The sequence below is a fragment of the Urocitellus parryii genome, chromosome Y, assembly GCF_045843805.1.
Source record: "Urocitellus parryii isolate mUroPar1 chromosome Y, mUroPar1.hap1, whole genome shotgun sequence".
Lineage (NCBI taxonomy): Eukaryota > Metazoa > Chordata > Mammalia > Rodentia > Sciuridae > Urocitellus > Urocitellus parryii.
Window position 1 is genome coordinate 22,792,223 of NC_135548.1, and position 9,273 is coordinate 22,801,495.

Consider the following 9,273-nt stretch of genomic DNA (forward strand, 5'->3'; position numbering starts at 1 on the left):
GATTTAGTGAATCCAGTGAAGTTGCAGAATATAAAAGCAACATACAAAAACCAGTAGGGTTTTTATAAACCAATGAAAATGCTGAGAAAGATATTTTAAAAATCCCATTCACAGGCTGGGGTTGTGGCTCAGCAGTAGAGTGCTCATCTAGCACATGTGAGGCACTGGATTCAATCCTCAGCACCACATAAAAATAAATAAATAAAATAAAGGTTAAAAAATCCCATTTACACTACCTACTAAAATAACATATGTAGGGATACATTTTATCAAACATGTAAAATAGCTCTACAATGGAAATTAGAAAATACTGATGAAAGAAATTAAGGACACCAAAAAATGAAAAGACCTTTCATATTCATGGATGGAGAAATTAATACTGTTAAATTATCTAAACTATGTGAATTGATTTATAGATTGAGTGCAGTCTCCATCAAAATACCAATAACATTCTTCACAGAAATTCATATAGGAACACAAAAGACCCAAATACTGAATATCCAAACAATATTGAGCATGAACAAAAAGGATGATGCTAAAATCATCACAGTACCTGATTTCAAGAGATGACAGAATCATTGCAATAAAAAAAAGATATATTGGCCTAACAGGCACACAGATTCAATGCAACAGAAATAAGAAAGAAACCTACACATCTAGAGCTATCTGATTCCTAACAGAGGTGCCAAAATGATTCTGGAATAACTGAATATCCACAGAGGAAGTTGGCCTCTATCTTTCACTCTATAACAGCACCAATATCAAGGGCATAAATGTAAGACATGAAACTACTAAAATATAATGGCCAGGTGTGGTGGTGCACACCTATAATCCCAGTGGCTTGGGAGGCTGAGGCAGGAGGATCACAAGTTCAAAACCAGCCTCAGCAACTTAGCAAGGCACTTAGACAAACCTTGTCTCTGAATAAAATATAAAAAGGTGCTGGGGATATGGTTCAGTGGTTGGGCACCTCTGGGTTCAATCCTCAGTGCCAAAATAAAAAAACAAAAAACAAAACCAAAAAAACCAAGGAAATATTTCAATACATTGGTATAGCCAATGATTTTCTGGAGAACATACCCCAAAGCACAGGAACCAAAAGCAAAAGCTGACAAAGGAAATTACATTGAATTGAAACACTTATGCATAGCAAAGGAAACAATATAGAGGACCGACCACCTATAGAAAGGGAGAAAATGTTTGCCAACTATTCATTTAAAAAAGCATTTTTTATGGTTTGAATGTGAGGTGTCCCCTAAAAGCTCATGTGTGTGACAATGCAAGAAGGCTTAGAGAAGAAATGATTGGGTTGTAAGAGCCTTAACCCAATCAGTTAATTAATCCCCCAATAGCAATTAACTGATGGCAGGTAGGGTATGGCTGGAGAAGGTGGGTCAATAGGGGCATGTCTTTATGGGTATATCTTTTGTATCTGGTAAGTGGATTCTCTGCTTCCTGGCATGATGTCTTTAGCTGCTTCCCTCCACCACACACTTTTGTTATGATATTCAATCTCACCTCCAATCCTGAGGAATGGAGCCAGCTGTCTGTGGGCTGAGACCTCTAAAACCATGTCTCCCCAAATAAACTTTTCCTCCTCTAAAATTGCTCTTGTTGGGTATTTTAATCACAGTGAAAAAGCTGATTAAAACAGAAATTAGTACCTAGAATCATGATCCTGTGACTAACCTGACCATGTGTTTTAGAAGCTTTTGGAGCTTTTTGCAGTCTGTGGGAGAAATGTTGGAAAGTTTAGAGATGCAAGCTGGAAAAGCTTTAGATTGTTATAAGTAGAGTTTAAAAGGCAATACTTGCAGGAGCTCAGATGACTAGAATTCCCATACTACTGGGGATAGTAAAGAGAGGGTTAAGAGGTTTCAGAGGAAAAGGAAGACACTATTGGTAATTGGACTAGAGACGACTTGCTTTATGTTCTGGTTGAGAAGTTGTCTACATTTTGTCCTGAGACTTTCTATTTTTTTTCTTCTTTTTTTTTTGGCACTGGGGATTGAACTCAGGGGCACTCCACTATTGAGCCACATCCCCAGACCTATTTTGTATTTTATTTAGAAATAGGGTATCACTGAATTGCTTAGTGTCTTGCTTTTGCTGAGGCTGGCTTTGAACATGTGATCATCCTGTCTCAGCCTCCAAAGCTTCTGGGGTTACAGGCATGCATCACCCTGACTGGCATGTCCTGAGATTTTCTGTGAGGCTAATTTTAAAAGCAATGGATTTCTTAATCTGGCAAAAGAAATTTTTAGGCAGCATAACATTCAGGCAGTGGCATGGATATTGCTGGTGGCTTTTAGCCAAGTTTATTGTTATAAGGATCAGAAAGCAGAGAAAAAATATTTGAAAAACTTGAACTTGAAAGTTGGAAATAAAACTGGGGCTAAGGAAGTTGAAGTTGTTAAGGACTTTATGGCCATTGAAGAAATGCTAAAGACTTTGCAAAGAGAAAAATAAGAAAGATGGTTTGAAGGCATCTCATGAATTGGAAATACCATACCCATCTCAGGCTTAATGAAGAAAAAGCAAAAATTCATTTGAGAAGAGACCTGTAGAGCACTCTGCTTGCACAGGTTGGCCTAGGAAGCTTTTTCACCATGGTTAGCCACTTGGGTACTCAGAGGCTGCTGCAGTCAGGGTCTCCAGAGGCTTGCCTACTGCACAAGATAGCAGAAGACCTTGGCAGCAACCATGTAGTACTGGTTTTGCAGCTCTGTAGGATACTAGAGTTAGGGGTAATGGAGTCTTCCAGTGAGATTTCAAAGGAAGGCCTGGTAGAACAGATAAAGTACAGCAGGGTTGGAATTCCTGTGGGAAGCCCCTGATAGGGTAATATGTGGAGATATGAAAAGGAATCTGAAGCTGCAGTGGAGAACCCTGAGATCAAGAAATACCAGTACCATGGAACATCTGCCTAGGAAAGCTGCAAGAATATATCAGAGTTAAGCCAAGAGAGAGGCCATGTGGGCTGCAACCAGCAAAGCCACAGGGGCAGAGTTACACAAGCCCTTTGGAGAAAATATTATAATGGCATCTGTCCGAGATACTGGACATGGAGCTACAGGACATGTTTGGCCAGATGTTTTTTGGTCCTGTGTTGGTCTCATCCCCTCTTTCAATTCTTCTACTTCTTCTTTGTAGAATTGAAATGTTTACTATATGCATGTATATACAAAATATATGTAACTTACTTTTGATTTTTATGGAGTCACATCATGAGAGTTTGCCTTGAGTTTCAAAGAATTAGGACTTGAACTTTTGGGAAAACCTGGAACTATTGAGACTATGGAGAGTCTTGGAGATGCACTAAATGTTATTTTGTATTGTGAGATGAGCATGAGCTTTGGGGGCCCAGAGGCATATTTTTATGGCCTGGATATTAGGTGTCCTCCAAAAGCTCATGTGTGAGACCATGCAAGGAGGTTTACGTGTGAAATGATTGGGTTACAGCTCTCATAACCCAATCAGTGAATTAATCCCCTTATAAAGATTAACTAAGTGTTAACTGAAATCAGTTTGGGTGTAGCTGGAGGAAGTAGGTCATTGGGGGCATGGCTTCAGGGTATATATTTTGTATCTGGCAAGTGGAATCTCTGTTTCCTGATCACCATTGCAAGCTGCTTCCCTCTATCACACTCTTCTGCCACAATGTTCAGCCTCACCTTGAGTCCTGAGAAATGGAGCCAGATGTCTATGGACTGAGATCTCTGAAACTGTGAGCCTCTAAATAAAATTTTCCTCCTTAAAATTATTCTTGTCAGGTCTTTTAGCTACAGCAGTGGAAAATCTGACTAAAACAGGGATTAATATCCAGAATACATAAGTAACCCAAAAAACCTAACATAAGAAAAAAAATATTTGAATAGACATTTCTGAAAAGGAGAAATAGAAATTGCCAGAAGATACTAAAAATGTCCAATAACAACCATCAAAAAAATGCAAATCAAAATTACAAAGACATCAACTCACCCCAATTATCATGGCTATCATAAAAATAATAATAATAACAAATGCAATCAAGGATGTGGATTAAAACAAAATCTCATATACTGTTGTTGGAAATGTAAATTAGTACAGCCATTATTGAGGACAGTGTGGAGATTCCTAAAAAATTTAAACACAATATACCATATGATCCAGCTATTCCACTTCTGGGTATCTATTGAAAGGAAAGAGATCAGCAGAGCAAAAAGATACCTGCATTCCTGTGTTTATTGTAGCACTGCAAAAACTTAAGATATGATCATCAGCCTAGCTATTCATTAACAGATGAATAAATAAACTGTAATATGGGTACTCATGGAATATTAATTAGCAATAAATAAGGAGGAAATCCTGTTATTTGCAGCAAAATGTATGGAACTGGAGATCATTATCTTAAGTGAAATAATCCAGACACAGAAAGTCAAGTACTACTTGTTTACTTATATATTGAAGCTAAAACAAATCAATGTAAATGTAGAATAGTGATTACTAGAAGTTGGAAAAGGTACGGATAAAGGGAGGCTGGATTTGATCAATGCTATGTGAACATGTTGAATTTTCACATTGAACACTATTAATATCATCAATATATGTTATTCAAAACCAAGAAAAAATTAAAGCATTAAAAACTTTCATGGGGCAAATAATACCATCTGTGAAAGAAAACCCACAGAATGGAGAAAATATTTTCAAAATATATATCTTATAAGGGGCTTATATTCAATATAGAAAGAACTCTTATAAGTCAAAAATGGAAAAAAAAATAACCCAATTTAAAACGTGTAAAAGATTTGAAGAGACGCTATTCAAAAAAAGAATCAGTCCCAAGTTGCTCAACATCATTTGCTATAGGAAATTGAAAATCAAAAGCTCAATAAAAAACCACTTCACACTCATGAGGATAGCCATAAAAAAAGCAGACAAATAGAAGAATTGGAGAGCATTTGGAAAATATGAACACTAATATGTTACAGGTAGGATTTTAAAGTGGTGCAACTGCTTTGAAAAAATTGGTATTCCTTCAAATGTTAAACACTGTGTTACCAAATGATTCAGAAATCCTACTTCTAAATATATGTATAAGAAACTTGAAAGCACATACTCATACTCACATAAAACATGTCCAAGAATATTCATAGCAGAATTGTTCATGTTATCCAAAATGTAAAAAACAACTCCATTGTCTCTCAGTTGATCCATAGATAAGGTAATTGTGTTTATGTTCATTAAATTGAATAGTATTTGGCAATAAAATATTGAAATACTGATACATGCTAAGTGAACAAATTTAGTCACAAGGGTGGCACATTCTTTCACTTCATGAAATGTCCACAATATAGAAATGTACAAAGACATAGTATATTCTTTTTCTGTAGAGATGGAAATAGAAGCATAAGGGCATGACTAAAAATGTATGGGGTTTCTTTTCAGGGTGAAGAAATGTGGTAATAATTGTAAAACTTAGTAAATGTACTAAAATCATTAAAATAAGTGGATGGATTTTTATGGCATAAAAATTGTATCTTAATGAAGCTATCAAGTATACCCTGTCATTTTGTTTACTACATTTAACTCTAAAACTAACCTCTTTCCTTTGGATCATGGGCATTAAATAGTCTTACATGGAATGTATCTTATATATGCTAGTCATATGTAACAATTTAAGTGTCATGAAACTAAACATTTATTTCTTTAAGGCAGTAATAATTGCATTTCAGTTTCTCACTAGCTACATATGTCGATTGAAAAGATTATTGCACAGGGAAGCTATAGAACATTTCCATCATGGTAGCTAATTCTACCAAACAGTAATGCTTTGAAGGATTTTGTTTTAAATTGGAGATAGAACTTTGCTGCAATCTTTCCCCATTCCAGTGGTGAAGGCTGTGACCAGTTATAGGAAACTGCTAAAACTTAATCTCTCACTTCACACATTAAAAGAGGACTTTCTGAAATATTTCCAATTTTCCTTCTGGTTTTTGTATATTGATTTGGCTTTCTCTTGAAGTGTTAGAAAGCTCACTTTCTGGTCTGAGTGAAGAGATCAATTTACTAGCAAGAAATCCAAAGGTGGGAAAACTTTTCATTTCTTTGGATGGGGTAATTTAATATAGAACTACAGAAAAGGAACCAAAAAACCATCTATGGGAAGAAAGAAAAAAATTTAGTCTTATTTTTTTGCAAAAAAATTGTTTTTCAGAATGTATGCATGCATTTGTGTGTGTATTTGTTTTTTAGAATGCATCCCCCTGACCATCCATACAATACAGACACAAAACGGAAAACATATCTAATTCTGATTGTTCCAGCCATTTCCCTGATATGATTGGTGGGTTTGTTACCCACTGGACATATCTATACAATTTTATACGTCTAGAGAAAGAGAATACCATTTCATAGGTATGTAGATATTTTGCTTTTCTTTTGTTACAAAGGTAATAGTAATTTAACATAGAAAATTTGAGAAAAAATAAGCATGGGAAAAATATCACCTATAATTTTACTATAATATGGAAATTCTTTCGATTTTTAAAATATTTTTATTCTCTTAAGGTATATTTTTTAAAATAATATTTTTGCATATTGATTTATAACATTTTTACATTTAAATATTTTTAATGTAAATGATTTTAAGATAATGCCATTAACTGATTTTGGAAAGTATGCCTGAGTAAACACTTTAATTACTTTATACTCATAATGAAATATTATTACCAGAAATAATTGTGTGACCATGCTTGCAAATCATTATAATTTTTAAACAAAAAAATACCCATAGTTCGAAAAATATTCTTCTGGGTAAATTTTACCTGTAGGTTTTCATAGTTTGTAGTGATAAATGACTTTCTGCCATAAATAGACTACTTAGAAATGTTCATTGACTTGTGTCTAAGAAAATAATGTTTATACATAAATATTTTAACTAGACTTTATTAAATCATTGACTCTCAGAAGTCAAAATTCATTCTAAATCTTTTTCCTCCTCTATTCATTTCAATAGGTTGAAAAGACCTTTGAGTTCTAGGTTGTAAATTCAAATGTGATTCTGGTTGGTATTTGACAACTGTATCACAACCTGCACTGAAAGCTGTTGAATTCAATCTACTATCCAAAGTCAATATGACATAAAGTATAATCACATTTGACATTGTTGAAGGAATACACTCTGTAGAGCTGAGAGACTGAATCATAATATGCTTTTTGCTGTCAGGATGTGAGGCTGTGTGTGTGTGTGTGTGTGTGTGTGTGTGTGTGTGTGTGTGTGTAGATGTGCATACTTACATATTTACAGGCATATAGATAGTAAAATTTTCTGTGCTGTTTTGTAATCCTGGTGGTGTCATTCAAGGAGTTTTAGGGACATACACAAATACATACATGCATACATATACATACACACTGAAGTTGAATGTTTATATCTTCTTCAGTTGCTTATAGTATAAAAACAGAAGTGGTACTCTTAGGTATAGGATATATAGGTTAATTTCATGTTTTGGTAGAGTTAATACCCATTTGGAGGCCAGATGGCTTTTTAAAAATACCTGTGTCTAAACTGAATTAGAATTTTGGGTGAATTCAATATATTTTTATTAAATAATGTTGATCTAAATCATAGATTTTACTCTTATATTATGTTAAAGTTTGATGTCTACATTACTGGCATTTGTACAAGTGGCCATAAAACAAAAGCTTGTTTTCTCTTTAATCTAAAACACTTCCTGGGTGGAAAAATATCTGAATTGCATTTGTGATTTTATTCCTCTTTACATCATAACTAGGAATGAATAGAGGTCAGTGGCTAAATATATCACTGACATTTTTTATTTTACACCATTCTGAAAAAACCTTGGGATCATTTTTTCTAGTTCATGATTCTTTTATATAGTATGTAAGTTACATATAGAGAAAAAATGTCTACTATCTTGTCAAATCTGATTTAGGTCAGGGAGGAACATTTTGACATTTTGTTATTAAGATTCTTCATTTGGTTCTGTTACATGCTTCTGATCATAATTAATAAACATGGAAATAGAAATTAAAAATATAATCTTTCACAATTTACCCCCTTGATATTTTGATAAAATAGTATTACTGAAATATTATTTTATGAACTGTACAACTTTTACTCCTTTTTAACTGAATAAATTAGTTACTGTAGAATGATTTTGTATTCCAAAGTTTGCTTTATAAAGTATATCTTGAGAAGAAAGAGAATACTGAATCCTAATCATGAAAATAAAATTAATATCAGGTACTGGTATATTTGCCTATATCTCAGTACAATTACCCATAATCATGGATAGTGTTACTATGAATTAAGAAAATCCACATATGGTACTGAAGTTCAGTATGCACTTGATACAATATGTTAATATCAAACTACTAGAGATATTTGGTATATAATTGCTCATATTTGTTTATAATATGTTATTAGTTTCACACTGGGAGTTACTTAGGTACAAAGGGAGGAATATTTTTACCATTTTTATAGAAATTCTCTCTAAATGGAGTATTTTTTGAAGGCAGGTACAGAATGAGTGAAATAGCAAATTAATCAAGGTGACTTAATGGATCTACCGTTTATTCTATCATTTGTACTAGTGCTCTATCTGGAGGCTCATGATAGGTAGTTATGATAGAAAAATTTTCTTCTTATACCTACTAGTATTACAGGAATTATATAAAGGTAGGTTATTAGGCCTTAAATTTGTTCTCTGTCAAATACATGCAGTTTTGATTTTTTTTGGGTTGTTTTATAAATAAATATGTAAATGAATGTCATGTGACTATTTAATAAAAATGAATGCCTATTAGCTATAAATAACATTTTGTGTTCATTCTGCTCTGTTTAAATCACTTATTCCCAATAAGGGTTGTACTTCCCTAAAAAGCTTCTGGGGTATTATAAGAGTTCTTTAAGAGGGCAAGATCACCTATGCTGGGGATCCTGTAGTACATAGCGAACAGAGCCCTGTGCTTCTCTTGCGTATAACTTTATAATGCCCTGTAGTCATATACTCACAAAGGAAAGAGGCTTGCTTATATATGTCTGAGCATAGACATGTTTTATAGATCAACACAAACATTTTATTATTATTTTAAAATATTCCATGGATTCTCCAGTAATTCAATGACTGGGTATAGTAAAGGGAGCTTACATTTTGTTTGGTTCTGTGCAGAAGTTTGTTAATATTTTCTCTTAAGAGTTATATATTTTGGGGGCTTAGTTTTAAGTTTTTAATCTATTTTCAGCTAAATTTGTGTATAAAGGATAAA